This window comes from Eriocheir sinensis, unplaced genomic scaffold, assembly GCF_024679095.1.
Source record: "Eriocheir sinensis breed Jianghai 21 unplaced genomic scaffold, ASM2467909v1 Scaffold25, whole genome shotgun sequence".
Classification (NCBI taxonomy): domain Eukaryota; kingdom Metazoa; phylum Arthropoda; class Malacostraca; order Decapoda; family Varunidae; genus Eriocheir; species Eriocheir sinensis.
Window position 1 is genome coordinate 507,543 of NW_026111554.1, and position 18,982 is coordinate 526,524.

An 18,982-nucleotide genomic window follows, 5' to 3' on the forward strand; every position below is an offset into this window, starting at 1 on the left:
CAAAGTGGCAGAGGTGATAAAGGAGATGTACAATGAAAATATGGTAAAATTCACTTTGGGAGACACCACCACGGACTGGATGGAGAACAATGTTGGAGTGAGACAGGGATGTGTGATGTCACCAACATTGTTTAACTTTTATGTAGAAGAACTCCTTGTGAAAATAAGAAAATAAGAAAAAGGAGTAGGAGTAGGAGATAGAAAACTTGGGTGCTTAGCTTACGCAGATGACATTGTACTCATGGCAGAAAACAAGGCAGATATGGAGGAGCTACTGAGGATTACCAACGAGTATGGGAGGGAGTGGAAGATGAAATTCAGTGCCAGGAAATGTAAGGCCATAGAATTTAACAACAATGCCAATAGCCAGTGGGTCCTGGGAAACATCATAATAGAGGGAGTGGAGAAGTACACAAACTTGGGATTGGAAGTCAGCAAAGAAGGAGTAGGAGGAGAGAAACCAAGGAAAATAAATGAAGGAAAAGCCAGGAGGATGGTGGGCATGATCATGAACGTAGGCAGCAGGACTATTAATAAATACGAGGTAGGCAGGAGTATGTGGAAAGGGATAGCGGTGCCATACTGCCTGTACGGGTCAGAAATAACAGAGTACAGGGAAGGTGACCTGGCAAGATTAGAAAAGGTGCAGAACACCATGGGCAGATGGGGATTGGGTGCTCCTAGATGCACAGCAGTAGAGGCCTTAAGGGGAGAAATGGGATGGAGTACATTTAAGGAGAGAATTATAAAGGGCAAGATGGGATTTATGAAGAAAATCGAAGGACTAAGTGAAGAAAGATGGGTAAAAAAGGTAATAACAGAGGACAGAACAACATCCTCATGGAAAAAAGAAATAGCTAGATGGAAGAGGAGAGAAAATCTTGAAAATGAGTGGAACAGAATGAGGGTTAAGGACATCAAGAAATGCATTGCCACCAATGGCCTGGAAAAATGGCAAGCAGGAGCAGCAGAAAAGTCGACTTTAAAATGGTACAAGAGAAAACAAAAGCCTGAAAGAGAAAATTGGTACCGGGGAGACTGGGGGAGTAAGCTGCTGTTCAAGGCAAGGTCTGGAACTCTAGAAGTAAAGGGGAGAAGCAGAGACGAGCAGGACCAAAACTGTAGCTTGTGTATAGGGGAAAAGGAAACAATAGAGCACCTGATAGTGGCCTGTGACAGGTATGAAGAGGAGAGGCAAAGGTTATTGGCTTCAGTAGTGGAAATTATTGGGGAAGAGGAGTGGCATAGCAGATTGGAGGAGTAAGTACCGTGTTAGGACTATATGGCAGTAAGGAGGAAGCAGTGAAATTAATACCTCACACAAAAAAATTCTTGGCATGTGTTTGGAAAAAAAGATCTGAACAGTAAAAGTGGAGTGAAAAGTGTACTAGTGGAAAATAGCAAAGCACATAGGCAAATAAATCTGGAAAAGAAAAGGACAGAAAACCTAAGTTTCAGGATGAAGTGCTTAAGAAAGTGATGTATACTGAAAAGTGTGTAGAAGTGAAAAAGAAGAAAAGCGGAACGAAAGAAGGAGGACCTAAGAAGCGATACAAAGCGGCACAGGTCAAAAGAAGAAGAAGAAGAAGAAGAGCGAGACCAAGCCGCCACCAGCCCTTTCTCCGTTCTGTTAGAATGGGGGAAGGGAAGGAAGAGGCAACAAAGAAAAGGGCGGCTGCCCGAGGCTGGGTTACCAGACAGTCCACAGCCTTAAAGGACTTACTAGACAAACCCAGCATCAGTGAATTTGAGTTGAGAAGTGCCATAGAGACCTTTGACCGTAGATTAAGCACTTTAGATGAGAGACAGGCTGAACTTGAACTTCTAGTAGACGACGGTGACCTAGGTCAGTGCATAGATGAAGCAGACAGCTACAGACGTGCCAGTCAAGAGAATTGGCTACGTGCAAATGAGAAGTTACAAGAACTAATGAAGGCCAGTCAGATTGAATCAGGTTCTGTTGGGAGTACTTCTACAACTGGCAAGTCACCTGAAGTGAAGTTACCCAAACTTGAACTGCCAAAGTTTAAAGATGTTACAGAATGGCAGTCCTTCTGGGATCAGTTTAGCTCTCACATAGATGACACAGAGATTCCAGTTATAAGCAAGTTTACTTATCTGGTGTCTCTGTTAGAAGGAGAAGCTAAATCAGTAGTTCAAGGTCTCTCACATACTAGTGCTAATTACAGTATTGCTTGTGATCTACTGAAGGAGAGATATAACAGGCCTGAGAGAATTATATTTGCCCATGTACAGTCCCTTTTGAGTGGCCATGTCCCTGGGAAGGCCAAGGGCTCCTAGGCAAACTCGGCCCATCGCTGTCTCGGCCCATCGGCATCTCGGCCCATCGGCAACTCGGCCCATCGGCAACTCGGCCCGTTAGAATACAAACTCGGCCCATAAGATACCATCTCGGCCCATGTTGAAATTGCTATCATCGCTTTTTTCCATGATAAGAGCGTGGCAGAAACTGAATGAGCAGCGATACTAATATTTGTAAATATGAAACAAGTAAAAAAACAAGCAAAACGTAAAATACAACAACAAGATGGTATAAAAGCAGTCAAATAAAAAAATAAAAAAACTAATATGAATAGTTAAAAAGCAAAACTAAGTAAAAAGAAAAAGTTCTAAAATACATGCAATCAAAAGTTAAAAATTATGGATTAACTGCAATATGATGTGAGACAGCCCTTAGTAAGTTCTTGGCAGACCGCTGGCCATTACTGAATTCTTCCCAGAGGTTCACAAGCTGTCCATGTTGTTTCCGATACTTCTGTTTCTGGTACCTCAAAACTTTTCCATCCGACAAAAGCCTTACTTGAATGGAGACCAGCTTGGCTTCATCATGTAGAAGTTTTACTAACAGGTAAAAGTTTAGTTGGCCTTTCCTCGCCTTCAAATTTAGTCTGCAGTGCCAACCTTGAACATCGTTGTTTGTGCGTATACTTCGCTGAAATGCACACCAAGAAGTCGGAGGCCATATGCTTGAGGTAATCCACGTGGTCTTGACATAGTCTAGAGTTTTAGCAGCTGTGGCGATCCGTTGGCTTTCCTGTAAAATCGGATGAATAATTCTTCAATGTTCTCTGCTGGCACATATGGAAGAGAAAGTAGCTTTCTTAAGTACTTGTGCACATCTACGTCATTAGTATAAGGACTCTGAAGGCCAAGTTCTTGTATTTTCCTCCATACGGCCTGGCCCCAATGAAATACACATCCACGAATCTCAACCTCTGGGAAGATTTCAGGAATTGCGCGCCAAACGCTTGCCTCGAAATCAATTAAAATTTCCGTTAATTTAAAACTATCACCGAGGATTTCCTTTGTTTTAGCCAGAATTTTCTTATAGTCTCTCCTCCGTTTTCCAGACATTAAAGCAAATAAAAGAGGAACTTGTTTAAAATTTCCATCACGCTGCACAAATGCATGAATACTAAATAGCTGCGTGAAGGGCTGTCTCACAACTTTGAAAGTAGCGTCAGCATACCATCGTTTTGCCTTTGCAAGTAACTTCAGCTGATAATTAGTAGCAAAAATCAAATGGCGCCTTTCACCTACACGAACATCATATTGTAAAAGCTCTGATGGTATGTGATCCTCATTTAAATCAAAGTTCAGGTCAACTGGCTCGTCTGGTCTGTTTTTTTTTTTTTTTTTTTTTACAGCAAAGGAGACAGCTCAAGGGCACAAAAAAGTAAACATTAATAAAAAAAAAGCCCGCTACTCGCTGCTCCTAAAAAGAATCCAAAGAGGTGGCCGAAAGATAGGTCAGTTTCGGGAGGAGAGGTGTCCTGATACCCTCCTCTTGAAAGAGTTCAAGTCGTAGGCAAGAGGAAATACAGATGAAGGAAGATTGTTCCAGAGTTTACCAGCGTGAGGGATGAAAGAGTGAAGATGCTGGTTAACTCTTGCATAAGGGGTTTGGACAGTATAGGGATGAGCATGAGTAGAAAGTCGAGTGCAGCGGGGCTGCGGGAGGGGAGACATGCAGTTAGCAAGTTCAGAAGAGCAGTCAGCGTGGAAATATCGATAGAAGATAGAAAGAGAGGCAACATTGCGGCGGAATTTAAGAGGTAGAAGACTATCAGTATGAGGAGGAGAGCTGATGAGACGAAGAGCCTTTGCCTCCACTCTGTCCAGAAGAGCTGTGAGTGGAGCCCCCCCAAACATGAGATGCATACTCCATACGAGGGCGGACAAGGCCCCTGTATATGGACAGCAACTGTGCAGGGGAGAAGAACTGGCGGAGACGGTACAGAACGCCCAGCCTCGAGGAAGCTGATTTAGTAAGAGATGAGATATGAAGTTTCCAGTTGAGATTTTGAGTTAAGGATAGACCGAGGATGTTTCGTGTTGAGAGGAAGGTGATAGCTGGGTGTTGTCAAAGAATAGGGATAGTTGTTTGGAAGATTGTGTCGAGTGGATAGGTGGAGAAACTGAGTTTTGAGGCGTTGAAGGACACCAGGTTCTTCTTGCCCCAATCGGAAATAATAGTAAGGTCTGAGGCTAAGCGTTCTGCAGCCTCCAGCCTTGAGTCGTTAAGTTCCTGAAGGGTGGGTCTTCTATTAAAAGAAGTTGAATAATGCAGAGTGGAATCATCGGCGTAGGAATGGATAGGACAGTTCGTTTTGGAAAGAAGATCATCAATGAACAACAGAAAAGAGGGAGATAGGACAGAACCCTGTGGGACACCACTGTTAATAGATTTAGGGGAAGAACAGTGACCGTCTACCACGGCAGAAATAGAACGGTCAGAAAGGAAACTGGAGATAAAGGTACAGAGAGAAGGATAGAAACCGTAGGAGGGTAGTTTAGAAAGCAAAGATTTGTGCCAGACCCTATCAAAAGCTTTTGATATGTCCAGCGCAATAGCAAAAGTTTCACCGAAACGGCTAAGAGAGGATGACCAAGAGTCACGAGGGGAAGACGAGGTGGTGGACTGCTTTGGGAAACAGGTTAGATTTCGCCTGCACTTCGAGGAGGAAGGACTGGTCAGTCAATATGGAGAGTAACTGTTTGGTCTGCGGGAATACCGTGCGCCCTTTACAGGTAAAATGAAATCTAAGTGTATTCTTATAATGTGATAATGACATATTGGTACGTGGATGAAAAACTGTGTGTGCGTGTGTATGTGCATGTGTTTTCGGTTTCCTTGACGCACCAAGTTAATAGGAGCGGGAAGTGAAGTCAGAGGAACATTTTGGTCCACGTGTTCCCTTAGATTCTTAGAACCTCGTCTACTATGTCTGCTGCGGGGCGGAAGACATCTTCCATTGCCTTTCTCTTAACTATGGATGACACTTTTGTTGAGAGGGCAGGGCAGGCCTCGGGTGGATGGCAGTGGTCCATCTCTCCCCGAATATACTCATTATTATGTTCTTTTATTACCACTGGGCATGTTGTGTTTCTATTTCTTACAGAACAACGCCAATGTACACAAACGTTAGTTTTCCTTTTCACTGTGTATGAATACCCGAGACTATCTATAAGTTTATGTTGCCCTCTCTGTGTGGAAGAACAAATCTTTTCATATGTCACAATTTCACTGGGACTTTCTGTTTCAGAGTCCCCTGCTGCCACAGCACCATTGATAGGCGAGGAACATTCACCATTTTCTAGCACTGGGATTTCATTTGCTTGGGAGAAGCACAGGTGACACATCCAGTCAATTTCCCTCCCTTCTCTCACTGCTGCACGATATTCGTCCCTAGTTATTCCAGTTACACATTTGCGATGTTGCCACAAACTGCATCTATCGCATAACAACGCCTCCTGTAAAGAATATAAAAGTATCATTAATAAAGAGTCTTCAGGCTCTCTAAACACATGCACATACACACGCACACACAGTTTTTCATCCACGTACCAATATGTCATTATCACATTATAAGAATACACTTAGATTTCATTTTACCTGTAAAGGGCGCACGGTATTCCCGCAGACCAAACAGTTACTCTCCATATTGACTGACCAGTCCTTCCTCCTCGAAGTGCAGGCGAAATCTAACCTGTTTCCCAAAGCAGTCCACCACCTCGTCTTCCCCTCGTGAAACAACCTAATACCTCGCTTTTCAGTCCCGTCTTTCAATTGGTAAACTGCTGCTGCCTGGTAGTTGCATGAGAACTTACCAAACTGCTAACTGCTAACTACCGTCAACTGCCGTCAACTACTGTCACCTCCCTTTATTGATAACTAGAAATACATGTAAAAATCCCTACTTGTTAGACATCCACCAATATTTTAATGAAACTTATTGTTTCAGTACAAAATATTAATTTGCTGACTTTTAATGCTAAGTACTATAGAAATGTATTTAGGCCCAAAAATCACTACTTGTTATGCATTCAGCATTTTAATACAACTCATTTTCTTAGCTTGCTTACGAGGTCAGTTGTCATGGGAACGGTTTCGATACCTGAACGTTTCGCTCCTTAGTATGAATTTCGGTAGTTATATATTTTGTGTGCGTGTGTGTGAGGAAGGAGGGTGGGGTTGGAGGAAAGGAAAGAGGAGATAGCAGGGAGGGAGAAGGAAGGACTGGGAGGAGAGTCTGGGAGGAAGGAGGGAGGAGGATGGGATGGGAGATAAGGCGACAAGCGTGTGTGCAGTGTGTCTGGGTGTGGGTGGGTGTAATAATAATAGTAATACACACACAATAATATGTATGTAATAATAATAATAATAATGTATTATTATTATTATTATTATTATGTGTATTATTATGTGTGTGTGTGTGTGTGTGTGTGTGTGTGTGTGTATCTTTATCACTAAAAATTTTACATATCACTGCTAATTGCGATGGTAAGTGATTATTGGATTAAATTAGTTCACCCTTATGCAAAAAGTCTCTTAAAGACAATGGTGTATAGCTTGTACAGATGGTCCGAGTTGGTGGAGATAATGGTCCGACTTGGTCATATAAATGGGCCGAGTTGGCGTTTGAAATGGGCCGAGTTGGCCCGACACCGGGCCAGGGTGTGGACGGGCTACACTTGGGACAGGAAGGAGGGGAGGGCCAGGGTGTGGACGGGCTACACTTGGGACAGGAAGGAGCGGAGGGCCAGGGTGTGGACGGGCTACACTTGGGACAGGAAGGAACGGAGGGCCCTTGAGACAGGAAGGAGGGGAGGGCCAGGGTGTGGACGGGCTACACTTGGGACAGGAAGGAGCGGAGGGCCAGGGTGTGGACAGGCTACACTTGGGACAGGAAGGAACGGAGGGCCCTTGAGACAGGAAGGAGGGAGGGCCAGGGTGGGGACGGGCTACACTTGGGACAGGAAGGAGCGGAGGGCCAGGTTGTGGACGGGCTACACTTGGGACAGGAAGGAGGGGAGGGCCAGGGTGTGGACAGGCTACACTTGGGACAGGAAGGAGTGGAGGGCCAGGGTGTTGACGGGCTACACTTGGGACAGGAAGGAGGGGAGGGCCAGGGTGTGGACGGGCTTGACTTGGGACAGGAAGGAGCGGAGGGCCAGGGTGTGGACGGGCTACACTTGGGACAGGAAGGAGCGGAGGGCCAGGGTGTGGACAGGCTACACCTGGGACAGGAAGGAGGGAAGGCCAGGGTGTGGACGGGCTACACTTGGGACAGGAAGGAGGGGAGGGCCAGGGTGTGGACAGGCTACACTTGGGACAGGAAGGAGGGAGGGGCAGGGTGTGGACAGGCTACACTTGGGACAGGGAAGGAGGGAGGGCCAGGGTGTGGACGGGCTACACTTGGGACAGGAAGGAGCGGAGGGCCAGGGTGTGGACAGGCTACACTTGGGACAGGAAGGAGCGGATGGCCAGGGTGTGCACCGGCTACACTTGAGACAGGAAGGAGGGGAGGGCCAGGGTGTGGACGGGCTACACTTGGGACAGGAAGGAGCGGAGGGCCAGGTTGTGGACGGGCTACACTTGGGACAGGAAGGAGGGAGGGCCAGGGTGTGGACGGGCCACACCTGGGACAGGAAGGAGGGGAGGCCAGGGGTGTGGACAGGCTACACTTGGGACAGGAAGGAGGGAGGGCCAGGGTGTGGACAGGCTACACTTAGGACAGGAAGGAGGGAGGGCCAGGGTGTGGACGGGTACACTTGGGACAGGAAGGAGGGGAGGGCCAGGGTGTGGACGGGCTACACTTGGGACAGGAAGGAGGGAGGGCCAGGGTGTGGACAGGCTACACTTGGGACAGGAAGGAGGGAGGGCCAGGGTATGGACGGGCTACACTTGGGACAGGAGGAGGGGAGGCCAGGGTGTGGACAGGCTACACTTGGGACAGGAAGGAGGGAGGGCCAGGGTGTGGACGGGCTACACTTGGGACAGGAAGGAGGGGAGGGCCAGGGTGTGGACGGGCTACACTTGGGACAGGAAGGAGGGGAGGGCCAGGGTGTGGACGTGCTACACTTGGGACAGGAAGGAGCGGAGGGCCAGGTTGTGGACGGGCAACACTTGGGACAGGAAGGAGGGAGGGCCAGGGTGTGGACGGGCCACACTTAGGACAGGAAGGAGGGAGTGCCAGGTGTGGACAGGCTACACTTGGGACACGAAGGAGGGGAGGGCCAGGATGTGGACAGGCTACACTTGGGACAGGAAGGAGGGAGGGCCAGGGTGTGGACAGGCTACACTTGGGACAGGAAGGAGGGAGGCCAGGGTGTGGACAGGCCACTTGGGACAGGAAGGAGGGAGGGCCAGGGTGTGGACTGGCTTTACTTGGGACAGGAAGGAGGGGAGGGCCAGGTGTGGACAGGCTACACTTGGGACAGGAAGGAGGGGAGGGCCAGGGTGTGGATGGGCTGTACTTGGGACAGGAAGGAGCGGAGGGCCAGGGTGTGGACGGGCTGTACTTGGGACAGGAAGGAGGGGAGGGGCAGGGTGTGGATGGGCTGTACTTGGGACAGAAATGAGCGGAGGGCCAGGGTGTGGACGACAGGCTGTACTTGGGACAGGAAGGAGGGAGGGCCAGGGTGTGGATGGGCTGTACTTGGGACAGGAAGGAGCGAGAGGGCCAGGGGTGTGGATGGGCTGTACTTGGGACAGGAAGGAGTGGGCCAGGGTGTGGACGGGCTGTACTTGGGACAGGAATGAGAGGGAGGGGCAGGGGTGGATGGGCTACTTGGGACAGGAAGGAGCGGAGGCCAGGGTGTGGACAGGCCACGCGTGTGGGTTGCCACCCTTACCTCAGGAAAATACCAACATCTTACTCTCCAATACAGAACTAACTGTATTTTAAGTTATGGGTCTTGTCTTGTTGCAGTGTAGGTGATGTTCACTTTGGGCGACTTGGGAGTCCACCGCCCCAACACAGTGCCCTACTCCTAGGGCCGCTTTCACTTTATTTGTTTTGATCGTTACCAATGGCGGTGATCAACGCATAGTTTTCCACGTGAAACTGGCCTATGGGGTAGTGGTAGAGGAGGTGAGAGGTGTTGAGAGTGTGTGGTAAGGTGCGGGGCTGGGCTCACCCCGCAGCCGCCACTACCCCATAGGCCAGTTTTACGTGGAAATACTATAGCAGCAATCACCACCATTTGTAACGATAAAAACAAACAAAATGACTGTGAAAGCGGCCCCTAATGTGCCTCAGCTGGTCAGGGAGGGAGCTACTCTCTGCCCCCTTTGGAGTAGTCGCGTGTAGGACAGGGGGCTCATCAGGGATCCCCTGCAGAAACAGGTCAAATTTTCTCCTGAAGGTCTCCATGCTGCAGTTTGAGGTGTCCCTGATGTTCCTGGGCAGGCAGTTGAATAGTCTTGGTCCCTCGTTGGTAAAGCTGGCAGCATGTATGGACCTAAGACATTGACTGACTGTTTCAATGGATGTCCTGGGGCAGGTGCGGCCAAATTGGGGGGGTGTCTGGCGTGTTATTCCTCCTTCAGTTTGTGGTGATGGGTTAGGCACTTGCTTCTTCAGTGTTAATTATGTAGTACTATCTCTTCGTCTTTGGAGGGAGTAGAGTTGCAGAGTCTTGAGCCTGTCCCAGTAACTCAGATTTTTCATTGAGTTCAGCTTCCTTGTGAAGACCCTTTGTGTCTGTTTCAGTCGCTTGATATTGTACATTTTGTGTGGGGACCACAGATGGCACAGGTATTCCATTTTCGACAACACCAGGGACTTACAGAGCGGGAGGAGGTGTTCGGGTTCCCTCGTCTTGAAGGTGCAGAGTATCCATCCTGTCATCCTGCTGGCCGTCCTTGTGATGTCAATGTGCTCAGTGGGTGAAAAGTCATTACTAACTAGTACCCCCAGGTCTTGTACGGAGCTCTTCTCTGCAATTTCTTGACCTTTCACCTGGTACTGTGATCTTGAGGTGGCCATTTTCCCCATATCTTATTAATTCAAATTTATTTTTGTTCAAAGACATGTTGTTGTCCTAACCTAACCTAACCCAGCCCTAAAATTTCTGTTGCCTGCCATGACATTGCGTCGCCTTCTTTACACATACTTATTTTAAGACAACCCATAACAAATACATCATTTTTCTGTTGGTATCCAAGGCGGTGGCTGAGTGGTTAGCGTGCCGGTCCAATATTCACTGCGTCGTGGATGATTTGGGTTTGAATCCGCCGCTACCACCTGGGATTTTTCAGTCACCGCCGAGTGGCCCAAGACCACCCACATGCTGTCCTGAAGACCACCCATCAACGTGGACTCTAAAGGAACTGTCAAAGGGAAATCAAGAATGAGCTTCCGGGCGCAGCATGAGCCAAGAATAGACGGCGCCAGTATAAACACTTGCCTGCACCACGTCGGGCTTGGGCCAACCACCACTCTTCCTATGGCTATTTATTACCCACAAAAAATGGAAATGTGTACATTTCAGGATAAATAAAAGTACGATGAAAGAGAAGGTTTTTGCCTTAGGCCAGTATTTATATTATGACTACAGTACCCTCTCCAGTTTCGTGCTCGCTTCGTTCTGAAGGTGTAGCGCTAAACTCGAGGGTCGCGAAACTCAAGGTATTGAAAACACTGAAAAAGCGCTTATTTGTTCCGACCCGTGGATTTTTTTTTTTTTTTTTTTTTTTATGTGGCTTATGGCGCCGGTAAACTATCCATCTGAGCCTAATGGTCGGCCCCCAGCCTGTCATGGCGCAGGCAACTGTTTATAGTGGTGCCATTATAATTGGGTCATGCTGCCCCCCCCTTGTTATCTCAAAATACGTACCTTGGAAAATTGGCTGAGCTCTGAAAACACGCTTGTGATTCGCTGGGAGTCCAATGACGTCATCGCTGGCGCTTACCCAATCAGCGGGATCACTGCCTTATTAACCCGTAGGCCGTAGACCGTAGGGTTGTGCTATGCCACCACCGCCTACAATTAGCTCGAATTAGGCGTTTTATGGCGAGCCCTTTTTAGGGTCCACCGTACCACAGCCACGACTCGTGAAAGCCTAAAAAAGGGTCTGCCAACGTTCTCAGGAGTTAGAGGGCGCCAGGGGGTCCTCCTGGCACACAGTATGTCCTATGGCTTTGAAATTTTAGTATGTTGTTTGTTGGTGTAAGTGTATGACATTCTGTGAATTTTGTGAAATTTGGGTGAATGTGTAGAGGAGACTAAAACAAAGCATAAAATCTTATTTTTGTTTTACAGACTTTAGTTGAAAAAAATATACCATAGAAACTTTGTGTATAGATCTACATTTATCATTTTGTATTTTTTTTCATTTTTTGTTCTGGCTTAAAAAAATTGAAATTCATTTTCACTAATAATTTTCTCCACTAACTCTCCCGTTTTCTTTTTACATTTTAAAAAATGTACAAAATGAGAAAAATTGCCGTTTAGTTGTAGATTATATTGATACCTTACAAAAGACTGTCAGACGTTTTGTCGATTTTGTGAAATTTTTTGAAGTGTAAAAAACAAATTTTCAAGATTTTGGCTCCTTAAGATTTTTTTTTCCATTTCATGTGTCTTGCCATTTGTATTCATTTGATTGTCATCAAATGTTCACATATGATTGTTTATACCTTGTTCACTTACTGGGCCGCCAGTGTGCTGAGCAGATGTTTCACTTGTTGCATATTGGTTCATCTGTGGCCCGAATAGCCCTTTCTATAAACTTTTACAAACATGAGTATATAAACAATTTGTGGGTAAATTTGTATTTATTATGACTGCAGATGTGTTGCAATGGTACCAGGTAATAAGTTCAAAATGATAAGGTAATAAATATATAGCTATGTAAAGGCATCCAAAATACATTTAAAGTTTGGTGACATTTTGCTTCCAAATATAAGCATTTCATTATGTAACAGTAATCAACTGTAAAGGCAAATGCCCCTCATATCAAACAACGTAAAAAAAAAGAAGAAAAAAATCCTAATAAATGAAAATCTTGCTTTCATAACAGAAAAAATAATGCTCCAGATCACTACTTACTAGTACTTGGAATATTAGATTATCCCAATGTTTGATTTATTATAGTGTATTTTACTGAACTGTAGAGGGAAATACCACTCCGCAAATAATGTAAAAAAAAAAAATTCCTGATAAATTAAAATTTTGCTCATAACAGAGAAGAAAATAATGTTCCCCATCCTGCTCTTCATCTGTTTCTAACTCGTCACTTTCCTCGGAGAGCTCATCATCTGGGTCATCTGAACTGACAAAAAACCTGAATCATCTGAATCACCAGATGAAGTATCCGATCGCCCTCCTTAAAAGACGGTCGGGTTCATTTCTGTTGAAAAGGAAGGAAAAAAACATTATTAATAGTTTTTTTTATGTTCAGCTCATCAGAATGTAAGATATTGTATCGACACAAACTCGTATAATAATCATAAAAACTGCACCAAATAGCAGAACAAGACTATATCGTCAGTGCGTCGCGAACTGGTACATATATGCGCCAACCCATGCCTGGTACATTGGTGCACCAATACGTGGCAGAGGGAAAAAATATTAGTGGTCCGCGATTTGGTATATATTTGTACCGTGGATTTTTACACTATACTACAGGCTATCTCTCGCCCGAAAGCATTAGACTTTATAATGATGCCAGGCGACGAGTAAAAAGACTAGTAGGTCAGGCAAAGCGTAGATACGAAGAAAATATTGCAGCCAACTGACAACTGTAAAAATAATCCGAAATCTTTCTTCAGTTACATAAACAACAGAAAGGCGATCAAAAGTGGTATTGGACCTTTAACAAACAGCGACGGTGCACTAGTGACTGACAGCCAACACATTGCAAACCTATTAAACAATTACTTTTCCTCGGTGTTTAATACTAACAGTCTTCCTCTCGCTACCACCAACACCAGTACTATTGTAAATCTCGAGCATGCATTGCCTAATTTTGAAATAACAACCGATGAAGTCCTTAAAGCTCTCCATTCACTTAAAACAAATAAAAGTCCTGGACCTGACAAAGTATATCCAACTCTGCTGAAAGAAACAAAGAGCGAAATACTCTCCTCCCTCACAACCGTATTCAATATGTCCTTGCGACAAGGCATCGTCCCTTCAGATTGGAAAAAGGCTAACGTGACACCGATTTTCAAGAAAGGAGACAAAAAAGTACCAGGTAATTACAGGCCCATTAGTATAACTTCGGTTGTAGGTAAGCTACTTGAGGGCATAATTAGAGACAAAATTGTGAATTACCTTGAAAGCCACTCATTGATTGGGGACTCACAACATGGCTTCCGAAACAAAAGATCCTGCCTATCAAACCTATTAACCTTTTATAACGACCTCTTCACTGTTTATGACGTAACCAAATCACTGGACGTAGTCTATCTTGATTTCAGAAAGCGTTTGATAAAGTCCGCATCATAAATTACTTTACAAATTAAAGCAAATAGGTATTGACGGTCAAGTAAACCAATGGATCGCGAATTGGTTGAGCAACAGACAACAAAGAGTAGTGATCGACGGATTTAACTCAGAGTGGGCGCCTGTCACTAGTGGCGTCCTCAGGGCTCGGTCCTTGCCAGTGCTCTTCATTATTTACATCAACGAAGTGGATGTTGGACTCAATAACCGCATTAGTAAATTTGCAGACGACACAAAGATTGGCAACTCGGTTCTCACTGACGAAGACAGGCAAAGCCTCCAAGAGGATTTGCACAAAATTTCAGCTTGGTCGGATAGATGGGAGATGCCCTTTAACGTAGACAAGTGCCAGGTCCTTCAAGTTGGAACGAGGAATAAGAAGTTCGAATACGAAATGCGCGGCGTTAAACTCAAAAGCGTTCAATGCGTCAAAGACTTGGGGTCAAAATCGCGTCAAACCTCAAATTCTCACAGCAATGCATCGATGCAGCAAATAAAGCGAACAGAATGTTGGGCTTCATTAAAAGAAACTTTGTATTCAAGAATAAAGATGTAATACTCCCGCTCTACAACAGTTTAGTCAGACCCCACTTGGAATATGCGGTACAGTTTTGGTCTCCCCACCATGCAAAGGATATTGCTAAATTAGAAGGTGTTCAGCGTCGGGCAACGAAAATGATCCCTTCCTTGCGCAACAAATCCTACGAAGAAAGGCTTTCTACCCTTAACATGTTCTCTCTTGAGAAACGTCGCCTCCGAGGAAAACTGATCGAATGTTTTAAAATAATTAATGGTTTCACGAATGTAGACAGATCAACATTGTTTATGATCGATGACACTTTGCGCACGAGGAACAATGGCGTAAAACTCAGATGTAGACAAGTAAATTCAGACTGCACCAAATTTTTCTTCACCAACGTTGTAGTGCGAGAATGGAATAAGCTTCCACCGTCAGTGGTCCAGTGTAACACGATTGACTCCTTCAAAAATAAGCTCGACCGTCACTTCCTTGAACTTAATATCAACTAGAGTAGAAATGCAACGTTTTGGAGTCTTCTGATTAATGTAAAATCACTTAGGTTTAAGGACAGACCACCAAATCTGGACCATGGGGTCTGTGTGGTCTGATTTTCTATGTATGTAAATTATGTATATAATGATACATAACTCCTCTCTCTGCAAAAGTCCAACGGACACTGGCGTGGTGGGCGGGCGCCGTGAAAGTTCCGCGGAGCAAGCAAGAGCGCTGAGTTGCCAAACGCGATTAATGTGTTAACAGGCCTTAAAACTATCAAGCTTGCAGCTTTGGTCGCTGGATATTGTCCATTTACGTGTAGTTCTGTCTTAGTATTGTTACGAATATCGCTTCAGATTTATTTAGGTTAGTTCAAAAGACATATTTATCAATGAATATATTATTGCATTAGCTTATTATCAGTACACGCACTATTTGCCTGACCCGGTGACCTGTGGCTTGCCTTCGGTGCACCCACCGCCGCCCTGATCCCTCCCACCAACTTCAGTTTCCCCGTCCTAGGGCTCAATGCATTCAGGCTAAAAATTGGGCAAACAGAGTACTACTAGGTTTCATCTCAAGGACCGTGAGCAATAGGAGCGCTGAAGTCATCCTCAAACTTTACTTAGCATTAGTTAGACCTCATCTTGATTATGCAGTTCAGTTCTGGTCCCCCTATTATAGAATGGATATCAAGATGTTAGAATCTGTACAGAGGAGGATGACAAAGATGATTCAGGGGGTGAGAAACTTGCCTTATGAAGACAGGCTGAAGCAGTTAAATCTACACTCTCTAGAAAGGCGAAGGTTGCGAGGAGACTTGATCGAAGTTTATAAATGGATGAAGGGATTTAATAAAGGGGATGTCAATAAAATTTTGAGAGTGAAAGAGCCAGGTAGGACGCGTGGCAATGGTTTTAAGTTAGACAAATTCAGATTCAACAAAGACATAGGCAAGAATTGGTTCACCAATAGAGTGGTGGACAAATGGAACAGGCTTGGGAGCTATGTTGTGGGCGCCAATACCATAAATACATTCAAGAAGAGGTTAGATAAAGCCATGGATGGTGAGGTAAGGTGGGGTTGAGTGTACAGGAGCTGCCTTGTATAGGCCAACCGGCCTCTTGCAGACTCCTTACGTTCTTATGTTCTTATGTTCTTTTTTTTTCTTTTTTTTTTTTCAGCACATGACTTTGTGTCCCAATGTCCACCACTGGTGTTAGTGTTGAAGTGAGGCATCGAGACAGTTGCTGTGGTCAGTACTTGTTCCGTCCCTGCTGCCGCTGACTTCAGGACTCCGTGCATCCCTCACCTTGCCTGCTCAATTGGTCACTGAGTGTGGCTTTGAAGCAACCTCGCCGCCTTCTCCAGCATCTCTGAGGTTCCTCAAGGCCAGCCAACTCCTCACATCCAGAGTAGTGTTGCAGTGGAGGCTGCAAGGCGGGACAGCAGCTGGAGTGGCTGGGATCAGCAGGAGCAGACTGCTAATGGTGTGAGGTTCAGGAGTGATAAAAAACACCACCAACACAACCACCAACAACAACAACAACTGCTGGCCTCTTCATCCACAAAGGGGGAAGTTTGAATTTCAGATGTGTCAGAAGATCTGAGAATGAGAGCAAGTTTACTGACCAAAGCCAAGAGTGTGAGAAAAGACATGCAGGGAAGGATGACCTCAACAAATACACCCACACACTCTGGTGTAAGACCTCATAAAAGTCGGGAGTGTGGCAAAAGGTTTAGTAATAGGAGTAACCCCAAACATCACACCCTTACACACACTGGTGCAAGAAACCATGAGTGTGAAGTTTGTGGGAAATGTTTCAATCATAAGGGTCACCTCAACACACACACCCTTACACACACTGGTGCAAGAAATCATGAGTGTGAAGCTTGTGGGAAATGTTTCAGTCAGAAGGGTCACCTCAACACACACACCCTTACACACACTGGTGAAAGAAACCATGAGTGTGAAGTTTGTGGGAAATGTTTCAGTCAGAAGGGTCACCTCAACACACACACCCTTACACACACTGGTGAAAGAAATCATGAGTGTGAAGTTTGTGGAAAATGTTTCAATCATAAGGGTCACCTCAAATTACACACTCTTACACACACTGGTGAAAGAAATCATGAGTGTGAAGTTTGTGGGAAATGTTTCAATCATAAGGGTCACCTCAACACACACACCCTTACACACACTGGTGCAAGAAACCATGAGTGTGAAGTTTGTGAGAAATGTTTCAATCAGAAGGGTACCCTCAAATTACACACTCTTACACACACTGGTGAAAGAAATCATGAGTGTGAAGTTTGTGGAAAATGTTTCAGTCACAAGGGTACCCTCAAATTACACCTTGTTACACACACTGGTGAAAGAAATCATGAGTGTGAACTTTGTGGGAAATGTTTCAGTCTGAAGGGTACCCTCAAGAAACACACCCTTACACACACTGGTGCAAGAAATCATGAGTGTGAAGTTTGTGGGAAATGTTTCAGTCTGAAGGGTACCCTCAAATTACACACTCTTACACACACTGGTGCAAGAAATCATGAGTGTGAAGTTTGTGGAAAATGTTTCAGTCGGAAGGGTACCCTCAAGAAACACACCCTTACACACACTGGTGAAAGAAATCATGAGTGTGAAGTTTGTGGAAAATGTTTCAGTCGGAAGGGTACCCTCAAGAAACACACCCTTACACACACTGGTGAAAGAAATCATGAGTGTGAAGTTTGTGGGAAATGTTTCAGTCTGAAGGGTACCCTCAAGAAACACACCCTTACACACACTGGTGAAAGAAATCATGAGTGTGAAGTTTGTGGGAAATGTTTCAGTCTGAAGGGTACCCTCAAGAAACACACCCTTACACACACTGGCGAAAGAAATCATGAGTGTGAAGTTTGTGGGAAATGTTTCAGTCACAAGGGTACCCTCAAATTACACACTCTTACACACACTGGTGAAAGAAAGCATGAGTGTGAAGTTTGTGGGAAATGTTTCAGTCGGAAGAGTAGCCTCAAATTACACACTCTTACACACACTGGTGAAAGAAATCATGAGTGTGAAGTTTGTGGGAAATGTTTCAGTCACAAGGGTACCCTCAAATTACACACTCTTACACACACTGGTGAAAGAAATCATGAGTGTGAAGTTTGTGGAAAATGTTTCAGTCGGAAGGGTACCCTCAAATTACACACTCTTACACACACTGGTGAAAGAAAGCATGAGTGTGAAGTTTGTGGGAAATGTTTCAGTCACAAGGGTAACCTCAAATTACACACTCTTACACACACTGGTGAAAGAAAGCATGAGTGTGAAGTTTGTGGGAAATGTTTCATTCAGAAGGGTACCATCAAATTACACCTTGTTACACACACTGCTGCAAGAAGTCATGAGTGTGAAGTTTGTGGGAAAAGATTCAAACTGAAGAGGATATTGGACATGCACCTCTTCAGACACTCTGGTCATAAAGGGTTCAAGTGCGATGTTTGTGGGAAACGTTTCATGACTAAGGGTGAGATTGTCAGGCACATGAAGGTCCACTTCTCCTGAGGTGCTGTGCTGATTCAGTTCTGCTGTGTGTGTGAGTGCAAGTGTTTGTTGTGGTGGTGTTACAGGGCTGTGTGTAGCACAGAGAACAGAAAATATTCATCTGTTGGAACAAATGGTGACTGTGACGGCATGATCTGTTATTCACTTTCCACCCCAGGCTTCATGTGGTTGGTGGGTCCTGTGAAAGGTCTGATCTTTTTGGTGACTGTGCTGGGCTGGCTGTTGTGGCCTGGGCTTATTGGTCAAGTGTGTGTGTGTTAATAGTAATAATATAGTCTATTTGGTCTTACCAGCCGCTAAGCTAAAAATGTACACATTATAAACACATTTTAAAGAACAGTAGGTAGGGGTTCAGGGATCTAACACATCAGTGGGAGGTTGGAATGATAGTGGTGGGAGGGTTGAGTGCAGTGTGGTGGTGCCGGGAGGAGGACATCCTCTTCCAGATGGTGGCAAGGTGTTAGTCCCAAGGTGTGACATTCATGTAGGTGTGAAAGAGGGGTGACGATATGATTGAGCACATGCTACTTGAGTGATGTATGTATATAAGAGAGAAAAGGGGATTATGGTAACAGTTGTGACTGAATGGAATAGGATGTTGGAGAGGGATATAAAAAGGTTAAATGCATGCAATATTATTTCAGCTGAGGTCATTT

General features: G+C 45.2%; 1 long non-coding RNA gene across 1 annotated transcript; it reads right to left on the reverse strand.

The window, feature by feature from the left end:
- Positions 1–15,302: 15,302 nt before the first annotated feature.
- LOC126991182 (uncharacterized) lies at positions 15,303–18,707 on the reverse strand. The gene is made up of 3 exons (XR_007745231.1): positions 17,718–18,707; positions 16,698–17,129; positions 15,303–16,613 (listed from the first exon to the last, which is right to left on the reverse strand). It is a non-coding gene; the product is annotated as an uncharacterized LOC126991182 (long non-coding RNA).
- Between the last annotated feature and the right edge of the window lie 275 nt (positions 18,708–18,982).